The following is a 13,162-nucleotide window of genomic DNA, read 5'->3' on the forward strand; positions in this document are numbered from 1 at the left end:
TTTAGAAAAGGCAGAACCAGAAATCAAATTGCCAACCTGTGCTGGATCATCAAAAAAGCAAGAGAGTTCCAGAAAAACATCTATTTCTGCTTTATTGACTATGCCAAAGCCTTTGACTGTGTGGATCACAATAAACTATGAAAAATTCTGAAAGAGATGGGAATACCAGACCACCTGACCTACCTCTTGAGAAACCTGTATGCAGGTCAGGAAGCAACAGTTAGAACAACAGACTGGTTCCAAATAGGAAAAGAAGTACGTCAAGGCTATATATTGTCACCCTGCTTATTTAACTTATATGCAGACTACATCATCAGAAATGCTGGGCTGGAAGAAGCACAACTGGAATCAAGATTGCTGGGAGAAATATCAATAACCTCAGATATGCAGATGACACCCCCCTTACGGCAGAAAGTGAATAAGTACTAAAGAGCCTCTTGATAAAAGTGAAAGAGGAGCGTGAAAAAGTTGGCTTAAAGCTCAACATTCAGAAAATTAAGATCATGGCATCCGGTCCCGTCACTTCATGGTAAACAGATGGGGAAACAATGGGAACAGAGACTTCATTTTGTTGGGCTCCAAAATCACTGCACATGGTGACTGCAGCCATAAAATTAAAAGATATTTATTCCTTGAAATAAAAGCTGTGACCAACCTAGACAGCATATTAAAAAGCAGAGACATTAGTTTGCCGACAAATGTCTGTCTAGTCAAAGCTATGGTTTTTCTATTAGTCACGTATGGATGTGAGAGTTCGACTGCAAAGAAAGCTGATTGCTGGAGAATAGATGCTTTTGAACTGTGGTGCTGGAGAAGACTGCTGAGAGTCCCTTGGACTGCATGGAGATCCAACCAGTCTATCCTAAAGGAAATTAGTCCTGAATATTCATTGGAAGGACTGATGCTGAAGCTGAAACTCCAATACTTTGGCCACCTGATGTGAAGAACTGACTCACTGGACAAGGTCCTGACGCTAGGAAAGATTGAAGGCAGGAGGAGAAGGGGACGACAGAGGATGAGATGGTTGGTTGGCATCACCGACTCAATGGACATAAGTTTGAGCAAGCTCCTGGAGTTGGTACAGACAGGGAAGGCTGGCATGCTACGGTCTGTGGAATTGCAAAGAGTTGGACACAACTGAGCGCCTGACTGAACTGACCTATAATGTTGACTGTTAGTGGGTTTTGTGTTCATTCTGATTTATCTTTTGTGTTTGTACTATTTCCCCCATTAAATCCTGGAATTCAGAGACCATGAGAAGTACCTTACAACTAGTACTGCATTTAATAATAAGAAGGTATTTTATAAAATTTGACCCTTTCAAGAAGAGTGGAAGCTGGTTTTCTCCTCTTACTATGTATCCCTATTTAGCTCAAAGACATGTCAGAACTGCAAATCGCACTGAGAAATAAGTGTAGCTCACTTTTATAGTCAGGACAGACAGAAAACACTAAGTCACTACTGTGTTTAGTAGAAGCAAGGAAAAAAATCATAACTTTAATGATATGGTTAAATTTTTGTAATGTGTATTTGAACAGTGATATCGATTTTATTTTAGCAGTGGCTTACTTCTTCTTCTTCTTTTTTTTTTTTTTTTCCCACATAAAAAGGACCCTAATTCTGTATCTAAAACTCAGGATTGGTCCTTTGGCTATTTAAATTTTCATTGTTTGGGGCTAGTGCTCTATTGTTTTTGTGAAAGCAATCCATACTGCTGGAGTGTAGGGTTTTCTGGAATCAGTTTTAAAACCCTTGTTTTACGAGAGTGGAGCTACAGTATTTTCCTTGGTTTATTTGGGAAGGTTGAAAGATCATCAGGTGTAACAGGAACCGCATTCTTGTATGCACGATGTATGAACAGTTGGCATCATATGAGCATTGCCCCATTCTGTCTTCATTCGTTATATCTGCTGCTGCTGCTGCTAAGTCGCTTCAGTTGTGTCCGACTCTGTGTGACCCCATAGACGACAGCCCACCAGGCTCCCCTATCCGTGGGATTCTCCAGGCAAGAACACTGGAGTGGGTTGCCATTTCCTTCTCCAATGCGTGAAAGTGAAAAGTGAAAGTGAAGTCGCTTAGTCGTGTCTGACTCTTCGAGACCCCATGGACTGCAGCCAACCAGGCTCCTCCGCCCATGGGATTTTCCAGGCAAGAGTACCGGAGTGGGATGCCATTGTAATATCTAATGGAGCTTAAATCAATTAGTGTACTTAAGATAGGCTATTTCTGTGCGAAATGCTGAACAGAAAAAAGAAAGAAGGATCCACAAGATGCTGAAAAGGAATTTTGTTTTTAGTTCTTTCTCTAAAGTTAGGACAATTTTGATTCCTTTCCTGAAAGTTTTTTTTTTTTTTTTTTCCCTACTGAAAAGGGAATAAAGCAAAAGTAAATTAAGAAGAGAAAATTTGGATCATTGACCTTTTGGGGATGATTATCTTTTGGACTTTCTGTGAAGTTAGGTTGTAGTGATCTTTTAGGCGGTTGTATATATTTTTTTTAAACAAAATGAGTGTTAACTTTAATTGACTGTATTTGTTTATTTTTTATAACACACTGCCACTTCTTTCACCCTAATGCAGTCGATATCTGTCTTGTGTGTAACATCACTTCATCATCCTTTGCATTGAATACTTAAAGGGCAAGTATTAAGAATTGCATGCTCTACATGAAAAGATGGATGTACCACATTTAAAAGTGACTCTTACACACTGTGCCCTTATTAAAAGAAAAAAATTAAGTTGAAAAATATCCCTTTAATATGAAAGGGAGAAAATCATAACTTCTGTATTCTAATATTTCGAGTGTCATCACTTCTGTATTCTTCCTTTGTTTCTTGATTCATGTGGTTTTCTTCCCCTTGCAGCATTGTTTCCCTCCCCTTGAGTAGGTAGCTTTATACTTATGATCTTTCTTTTTCTCAGATTGCACTTAAAATCCACTCCTTTTTTGTGGTTGGCATTCTTTAGTGTAGATGCTTCCTTCTGTACTGTGTTTAGGAGCTCTATTTCAAGGGACAGACTTAAACAAACAAACAACTCTTACTTTAGATTATACAAATCCCAAGAATTCTATCTCCCTAAAGAAACCTTCATGATGAAGGATCTTCATGAAGATGTTGTAAGTAGATGTTTTGTTTTCTTGGGAGTTCATAGCATTGGGAGAATTTAAGATTTGAGAAATCAAACTGTGAGATTCTAAGAGCCAAACCTTTGTGAGTGTTAACTGGTGGATACAGAATGGGAGAGAATGTTCAGGAAGGAGGAAGTAGCCTTCACCTCAGTTGAAGAGGAAAATCCGGGTAAGCAGCCCTGGAGGCAGGTGTAAAGACAGGCTTTCTTTAGGCTGTTTACACGTCTGTCTCTGTAAGCAACATAAATAGGGCTTTTTTTCCTGCCTGGCCAACACATACCCTGCTCGTTTTTTTCTTTGAGGTTTCAGCTTAAATGTCACTTTCTCAGGGAGGGAAATGTTCATCTAAAATAAGGAGGAACTCCCAATATTCTTCACATCAGCCTGCTGTATTTTCACTGAAGTCCCTATTATCCAATACTCTCTCAGTATTTTCTTGTACATGTATTTTTTCTTCTCTCCTGTTCGCCCTCCCTGCCTCCCAGCAATGGACATAAGGTTAATAAGTGTGGGGCCATGTCAGCTGTGTTTATCGCTCTATTTCCAGGCCCTAGAATAGAACCTGCACTTAGCGGACAGTGTCTTTGGCTAGACTGTCATCTGCTTGAGAGCAGGATTCCGCCTTATCTCTGTGTGTGTCTGCTCAGTCGTGTCCGACTCTTTGGGATCCCATGGACTGTAGCTCTCCAGACTCCTCTGTGTATGGAAATATCCTAGCCAGAATGCTAGCGTGGGTTGCTATTTCTTCTCCAGGGGATCTTCCTAACCCAGGGATAAAACCCACATGTCCCGTGGCTCCTGCATTGGCCAATGGATTCTTTATCACTGAGGCATTTGGGAAGCCAGCCTTATCTTTGTAGCCCTATGATTATATAGTGCCTCTTGAATTGAATTATTTAGGCTAACATAATTGAAAAAAGTGAAAAGGTAGGATAACTTTATTAATGAAGACATTCCATTCCTTTTTTCCCTCTAAATAAGAAGTGGTATCAGTCTCAGTGATAGAGGGGCCAAGTGTAAAACCTGGGATAAAACTGGGTAAAACTTTGATGCTGAAGGACTGTCCCAAGGACTGGTGACTTATGCTGTTCCAAAAATCACAAGGTGATTATTTTAGAAAGTGAGATTTTTCAGTGGCTTTTAATATATTTGATTAAATAATGAAAAGCAATATTATATTTAGTTTCAGATGTGCAATATAATGGTTCAAAATTTTTATAGCTTATATTTCATTTAAACTTATTATAAAATATTGGCTATATTTCCTGTGCTGCATAACATATCCTTGTAGCTTTTATGAGTACATTTATTTTATACATAGCAGTTTGTACCTCTTAATCCCCTACCCATATCAAGCCCCTTCCTCTTTTTTTTTTTTTTTATCCCCAATGGTAGCCACTAGTTTGTTCTGTGTGTCTGTGAGTCTGTTTCTGTTTTGTTATATTCATTGATTTGTCTCACTTTATTTTTTAGATTCTACGTATAAGTGATAACATATTTGTTTTCTGTCTGACTTACTTCACCAAGTGTGATACCCTCCAGGTTCATCCATGTTGTTGTAATGGCAAAGTTTCATTATTTTTTATGGCTGAGTGCTATTCCACGTGGCATATGTACACCGCGTCTTCTTTATCCTTTCATCTGTTGATGGACACTTGGGTTGCCTCTATATCTTGGCTGTTGTAAACAGTGCTACTGTGAACATTGGTATGCATGTATCTTTTCCAATTAATGTTTTTGTTTTCTTTGAGTATATACTTGGGGGTGGAATTGCTGGATCAGATGGTAGTTCTGTTTTTAGTTTTTTGAGGAAACCGCCATACTGTTTTTCATAGTGGCTCTGAAAACTTACATTTCTACTAACAGTTCTAATGACCAGTTTTGTTTTTTCATTTTTTGATGTGATAGTATGTATTGAAATGAAGATGCTCCTGCCACATATTGTGAGGTTCTTTGTTACTTCTCTAGTTTCCCTAAGAGATCATTTTCCATGTAGCTTTTCCTGATGGACTTTCTGCAATATGGTTTTCTGAAAAATATTTTGCCCAAGGTTTAACTTTAAAAGTGATAGTCTCTTTAAGATAGATCTCTTGATTTAATAATTCTCAATAAAAGAATTAGGTCTGTCTCTAGGTTGAACTTTCTCTGAAGATTTAATTTTGCTCTTTCTTATCATATTAGCTGGGATATGTGTTTTCACTGGGCCAGTCAACTGAAGCAGTGCTATATACTGAGTTATATTGAAGGAACTTGGGACAAACTGGTGTCAGCGCTATCAACTTTAGTGAAAGATATAAGCTTGAAGACTTATATTTAATATTTCCTAACATTTCTTAATGATATGTTGTTTTAGGCAGTTTTTGTATTTTGTTGGCTAATTTTTTCCCTCCAGTTTTATTGAGATATACTTGACATATAACATTATGTAAGTTTGAAGTGTCTAGCATGTTGATTGGATACGTTTATATATGGCAAAATGATTCCCACCATAGCATCAGCTAACGCCATCATTCCATCACATAATTTTCATTTCTTTTTTTGTGATGAGGACATTTAAAATCCAGCCTTTTGCAACTTTGAAGTATATGATGTAGTGTTTTGAATTTTGCACCTAGATAACTGACATCTTAAGACATGGCAAGAATTCCCTGGAAGTCTAGTGGTTAGGACTTTGTGCTTTCACAGTTGTGTAGGGGATTTAGGGAACTAAAATCCTGCAATCTGTGTGTGTGTGCATGTGTGCTCAGTTGTCTTCTGACTCTTCGTGACTCCATGGAGTGTGTAGACTGCCAGGCTCCTCTGTCCATGAGATTTTCCAGGCAAGAATATTGGAGTGGGTTGCCATTTTCTATTCCTTTGCTGGCTTGTTATATGATCCTTGAAGAAATGATTATGAAAGGGGTCTTATTTTAATAAGGTGATTAGGTCTTCTCCAGATGAAATGTATTGATTTAACTCAGCTAGATGGGCTAGTGATGTAACTCCTCCGAAAGGTGGAAATGTGTATACATTTTAAAAAATTGTCTATTTTCTCCCTCTTCTGGAGAGAATCATGGATCTTCTGAGTCTATACATAAAGATCCCAAGTTACTAAACAACGAAGCTGTTTTTATGTATGATCATTAAGATTTTTTCAACATAGCCAGTTTGGAGTTGTGAACTCTTACTCCAAGTCTAGGAGTTTTGTGTAACATTCAAAATTAACAATCCCTTTTTTTTATATATGTTATCCATTTTACCCTCCCTGGGTTTGGATGTGAATTTCTAAGTGTGTATGGTATGAATTCTCTATGGAAGTATATAAGCTTCTTCCATATTACCTGTTTTTGTCTGCATCATCTTCAGTGTTTCTTCTTATACTGACTATTCTGTTATGCTGTTCCTTTCCTGAGGCAAAACTCAGGCTCATACTTTCTGTTTGCCACCCAGGCATTTCTTCTCAACTTCCAGGCTTGCTCCATCTCTTCCTTTGAGGTCATACTAAAGTTACATTTTATTAATTCTACTGTGTTTCATAAAGAGTAGGCTGGGTTCAGAGATGAAAAGAGGCCTGAGACACAACCTTAGCCATTGGAAAGCACAGAATTAATCTAGTGTGAGGGTGGGGCTTGATCATAGCTTGTATATTAGGATCAGCTAATGGGATCAATGAGAAAAAAAGGCTGAACCCAGAAGAGGGACAGGGCCGTTTTTGTTGTAGAGTATTGGAGAAGGCAATGGCACCTCACTCCAGTACTCTTGCCTGGAAAACCTCATGGATGGAGGAGCCTGGTAACTGCAGTCCATGGGGTCGCTAAGAGTCGGACACGACTGAACGACTTCACTCTCACTTTTCACTTTCATGCATTGGAAAAGGAAAAGGCAACCCACTCCACTATTCTTGCCTGGAGAATCCCAGGGATGGGGGAACCTGGTGGGCTACAGTTCAGGGGGTCGCAAAGAGTCAGACATGACTAGGCAACTAACACTTTCAGGAGGGGACTTGTATATAATAAGCTTGTCCTAGTGGCCTGACAGAGAAGGCAATGGCACCCCACTCCAGTACTCTTGCCTGGAAAATCTCCTGGACGGAGGAGCCTGGTAGGCTGCAGTCCATGGGGTCACGAAGAGTTGGACATGACTGAGCGACTTCACTTTCATGCATTGGAGAAGGAAATGGCAACCCACTCCTGTGTTCTTGCCTGGAGAATCCCAAGGATAACGGAGCCTGGTGGGCTGCTGTCTATGGGGTCGCACAGAGTCGGACACGACTGAAGCGACTTAGCAGCAGCAGCATTGGCTGAAGGTTTTCCAGCCAAGGTCTGTTTGAGTGGTCCTGGAGTGGTGAATCCTGAGGAGGCAGCCATGTGTTTCACATCTGCCCAGCTAGCTAACTATATCTAGCTGTTTCTTTATAACTTTGTGAAAGTTATTTGGGCAGTTATCTCTTGTGGCTGCTGTTCTCTATTGCATAGAAAACAATTAGATTTTCATAATTGCATTTTAATTTGAAAAAAAAAAGTCAACAAGGTAAAAACAACTCAACAATACAATTCATGAATTGCCTGATGTTATCTTTAATACATTTTCAGGGAAATAAGGAAAGTGGGAAAACATTTTTTTTTAAATTTGGAAATACCTGTTTTGAAATGGGCTGAATGGAAGCAATGGCAGAATCTCTGTGTGTGTGTGTGCATGCACACATGATGCATGTGCTTATGAAAACAAAAAATCCAACTGTTGATTCTTGTTCTTTTCAAAATGTCAGGAATGTAAAGTCTTGGCTATGTTCAGTGGCAGGGCTTTGCCCAGCCTAGACGTTAATCCCAGATGCACAGAGCAGTTGGGGACAGCAAGATGGCCATATAGTACCTGCTTCATTTTTCTTAGGGGCGCTGATGTGGTGCAATGGAAGCAGGAAGAGGAGTCTAACTGGAAGGGACATTGGGCCCAAAGCCATGGTAATACCCAGTCTCTACATAAACCAGAGAGCGTTTAGTATGTTTCCTTTCTAGAGGGCTTCAGATCAGATCAGATCAGATCAGTCGCTCAGTCGTGTCCGACTCTTTGCGACACCATGAATCGCAGCACACCAGGCCTCCCTGTCCATCACCAACTCCCAGAGTTCACTGAGACTCACATCCATCAGGTCAGTGATGCCATCCAGCCATCTGATCCTCTGTCATCCCCTTCTTCTCTTGCCCCCAATCCCTCCCAGCATCAGAGTCTTTTCCAATGAGTCAACTCTTCACATCAGGTGGCCAAAGTACTGGAGTTTCAGCTTTAGCATCATTCCTTCCAAGAATGGACTGGTTGGATCTCCTTGCAGTCCAAGGGACTCTCAAGAGTCTTCTCCAACACCACAGTTCAAAAGCATCAATTCTTCTGCGCTCAGCCTTCTTCACAGTCCAACTCTCACATCCATACATGACCACAGGAAAAACCATAGCCTTGACTAGACGAACCTTTGTTGGCAAAGTAATGTCTCTGCTTTTGAATATGCTATCTAGGTTGGTCATAACTTTCCTTCCAAGGAGTAAGCATCTTTTAATTTCATGGCTGCAGTCACCATCTGCAGTGATTTTGGAGCCCAGAAAAATAAAGTCTGACACTGTTTCCACTGTTTCCCCATCTATTTCCCATGAAGTGATGGGACTGGATGCCATGATCTTCGTTTTCTGAATGTTGAGCTTTAAGCCAACTTTTTCATTCTCCACTTTCACTTTCATCAAGAGGCTTTTGAGTTCCTCTTCACTTTCTGCCATAAGGGTGGTGTCATCTGCATATTTGAGGTTATTGATATTTCTCCCGGCAATCTTGATTCCAGCTTGTGCTTCTTCCAGCCCAGTGTTTCTCATGATGTACTCTGCATATAAGTTAAATAAGCAGGGTGACAATATACAGCCTTGACGAACTCCTTTTCCTATTTGGAACCAGTCTGTTGTTCCATGTCCAGTTCTAACTGTTGCTTCCTGACCTGCATACAGATTTCTCAAGAGGCAGATCAGGTGGTCTGGGATTCCCATCTCTTTCAGAATTTTCCACAGTTTATTGTGATCCATGCAGTCAAAGGCTTTGGCATAGTCAATAAAGCAGAAATACATGCTTTTCTGGAACTCTTGCTTTTTCCATGATCCAGCGGATATTGGCAATTTGATCTCTGGTTCCTCTGCCTTTTCTAAAACCAGCTTGAACATCAGGAAGTTCACGGTTCACATATTGCTGAAGCCTGGCTTGGAGAATTTTGAGCATTACTTTACTAGCGTGTGAGATGAGTGCAATTGTGTGGTAGTTTGAGCATTCTTTGGCATTGCCATTCTTTGGGATTGGAATGAAAACTGACCTTTTCCAGTCCTGTGGCCACTGCTGAGTTTTCCAAATTTGCTGGCATATTGAGTGTAGCACTTTCACAGCATCATCTTTCAGGATTTGGAATAGCTCAACTGGAATTCCATCACCTCCACTAGCTTTGTTCGTAGTGATGCTTTCTAAGGCCCACTTGACTTCACATTGCAGGATGTCTGGCTCTAGGTGAGTGATCACACCTTTGTGATTATCTGGGTCATGAAGATCTTTTTTGTCCAGTTCTTCTGTGTATTCTTGCCATCTCTTCTTAATATCTTCTGCTTCTGTTAGATCCATACCATTTCTGTCCTTTATCAAGCTTAGCACAATGAATAAAGTAAAAGCAATAATTATCGATGGGCAGCTGGGGCATGTCCTTAACAAAAGTTAGAACCAGTTCCACATTAGATACTCAACTTTCAAGAGAAAACCTCTCTGTGGCAACACTTTTGATCACTTCTACCATTTTTATAATATTATGTTGATTGTAGGGAGTTTGGAGAGGAATTTGACTGGTTAATATCAGTTCATTGCTGCTTGTGGAATTGCAAGTTCTTTAGCAATGGTAGATCAGCAGAGTGGCATGAGTCTTTTTTTTTTTTTAATTGAAATGTAGTTGATTCATAATGTTGTGTTAATTTCTGTTGTACAGCAGAGTTATTCGGTTACATGTATACATACATTCTTTTTTGTATTCTTTTCTATCATGGCTTATCACAGCATATTGAATATAGTTCCCTGTGCTATACTATACAGTAGGGTCTTGTTTATCTCTTCTACATATACCAGTTTGCATTGCTGCTACTGCTACTGCTGCTAAGTCACTTCAGTCTTGTCTGACTCTGTGTGACCCCATAGACAGCAGCCCACCAGGCTCCCTTGTCCCTGGGATTCTCCAGGCAAGAACACGGGAGTGGGTTGCCATTTCCTTCTCCAATGCATGAAAGTGAAGTCGCTCAGTCATGTCCGACTCTTCTCGACCCCATGGACTGCAGCCCACCAGGCTCCTCCATCCGTGGGATTCTCCAGACAAGAGTACTGGAGTGTGGTGCCATTGCCTTTTCCAAGTTTGCATTGACTAACCCCAAAATCAAGAGTGGCATGAATCTTTAAGAAATTCAATTCAACATTTATTGAGCACCTATTATTTGGTGCTCAAATAATAATGGTGGTGTTGCTGACCTTATGTTGCTTAGTCTATTGAGAGGTGAATGAATATTATCAGCCTGCCTCATAAGTGCAGCAGGAGAAGCTTGGAAGAAAAACAGGAAGACGTTCTGAAAGAGCTAAAATCTGGGCTGGATTTCGACAGGAATAAGAGTTCCCAGTGATTTCTACTTAATTAATGCATATAATTTAAAAGTGAATATGAATCTCTCATTTTATTGTCACCTAAAAATTTTGATGGCTTTCTAAAGATGGGTATACCCTCAATAACTTATGACATTTGGCATCTTATTACATAGATCTTAATAGATTCTTAGGGTTAGAGACTCGTGTTAATGATTCTGATTATAAAACAGTTGAATAAATAAACCAAACTACTTCCCCCAATTTGACTTTTTTCTTATTAGAACTATAAGTTTGTATTTGCACTGCTACTGATTTTCTGTCCTGTTTACTGTGAATAAAACATTTCTGTTGTTTGCTTCTAATTAAGAACTCAGGGTATTCAACAGACATTGTTCATTTTGATGAAAAATACTGCATTTAAAAATAATTGAGGTATGAGTTGGTAAACAGTTTCTTATAAAACCAGGATTCTATGGAATAGTAATACATAACAGATCATTTCCTTTAGAGGGTGGAAAAAAAGAAAACTAAGACCGTCAACTATAAGATGTGCTCATTAACAGCTGTTTTCTATAATAGGAGCAATTTGCATGCAGAACAGAGAAAATGAATTATACAAAAGGGTGTATAGAGGAACAGCTATAACTTCTCTGGCATGTATAGCAGCCCACGGAATAAACTTCCTTCAAATGACATTGGCATGATTAAATCCCAAGCAACCTGGCCAGTGAAACTGCTGTTCTGAAAAGGGGCTCTGCAGCCTGGAAATGTCATGCTTTCTGGGTGGGGTGGGGTGGGGTGCCCATGCATTTAGTGGCATCCTGCCACCACTCAACGTTCAGGGTATTTGATAATTCATGATAGATTGGCAGGTGGTCAGTGGATGATGGGCTGAAGCCACTCTGAGTCCTTTTGCTTTTTTCATTTTTTATTAGAGAAACTTGTAAGGTCAGGTGAGATGCCTCATTCATCATTTACTTCTGATGTCAGTTTGGGGAAATTTTCCTAAAGTGGGCTACAGGAGATAGCCTAATGTTAAAATCCTGTCTTCAGTATAACTGTTTGTAATCGTATTTGTATTCGTGGAATGTCTAACCAATTTTTAGGTACATCGTCCTCATCTTCTGCATTAAAAATGCCTTAGACTTGTATTTCCCCACATATGTAATCTTCTTGAGTCTTGACAGCCGTGCTTACAATGTACGCATGGTGTTCTTTCTCTCTTTTAAAAATTGTTTATTTAACTCATGTTCCCTTTCTTTTATTTTACATTAAACTTTTACTTTATATTGGAGTATAGCCGATTAATAGTGTTTCAGGTAGACTGCCAAGGGACTCAGCCATTCATACACATGTATCCATTTCCCCCCAAACTCCCTTCCCGTCCAGGCTGTCGCATAACATTAAGCAGTTCCCTGTGCTATACAGTAGGTCCTTGTTGGTTATCCATTTTAAATATAGCACTGTATACCTGTCCCTCCCTTTTAAAAGGAATGGAGCTGGAGCTGTCTAGAGAATCCTTAGTCCAGGGCCATGGAATTCAGTCTTCTAATCCAAATCCAGGGCTTTGTACTTGTTTTCTTTTTTCTGTTTTCATTGGAAAAAGTTATGTGACCATTGGGTATTATACAGGTTAGAGCTCCTGCCTCGCTTCTGTCGCATCTTGAGAACTTGTGTGTGCCAGGACCTTTGCTGAGTCTTCCACATACATCATCCTGTTTGACCCTTACATGGTCCAGATGAGGCACCTGAGGCTCAGACGACTGGTGTAACTTTGCAAAGGTGGCCTGGCTAATTCGAGATGGATCCCAGATTGGCATCCAGGTGTACCCGAGCCCTGGACACTCTTCATGTTCCTGAGCAAATGTTTCTGTCCTTAAGGAGTGAAAGGGAATTAGAGATGAGGTCCCTGAATATATGATAAAAAGGAAGTCTGTTAAGTGTCAAATCAGTGCTTCAGACAGTTAATACTTCAGAAAGGTAAAGAGAGAAGAGATGATAGTACCTTGTGGGCTGGAAAGGTTTTATAAGGAAACTGGGATTGGAACTAGCAGAAGATAATAAGAGTAGAATCAAAGAATGAGAGACAGGAAGAGGACCGATCATAGGTGGGAAATACTGGGCCTGTTGGTGGTGAATCAGTGCAGTTGGATCCAGCATAAGAGGTTTGGTGGCTAACAAAAGGAGGAAGGTTGAAAAGGTAGATTGGAGCCCTGCAGACCTGGGTTATGTGCTGTATGGTCCTGATGTACAACATGTACATTTCGACTTCTTTGTGATATTGACTACCAATATGCAGCCTTAGCTAGCATAGTTTCAGTTGGCTTGTGATTGATTTTGAATGAATGGAAATTTTAGTGGGGTGAATCATATTTAGCTCATAGGGCATATCTCATTTCCCAAGTCTAAATAAGTC

General features: G+C 40.0%; 1 protein-coding gene across 2 annotated transcripts in view; it reads left to right on the forward strand.

Moving 5' to 3' along the window:
* MLLT3 (MLLT3 super elongation complex subunit) overlaps positions 1 to 13,162 on the forward strand; it is a 291,192-nt gene that overhangs the window by 147,841 nt on the left and 130,189 nt on the right. The gene's annotated exons all lie outside the window — the stretch shown is intronic.

The sequence above is a fragment of the Bos javanicus genome, chromosome 8 (assembly GCF_032452875.1).
Source record: "Bos javanicus breed banteng chromosome 8, ARS-OSU_banteng_1.0, whole genome shotgun sequence".
Lineage (NCBI taxonomy): Eukaryota > Metazoa > Chordata > Mammalia > Artiodactyla > Bovidae > Bos > Bos javanicus.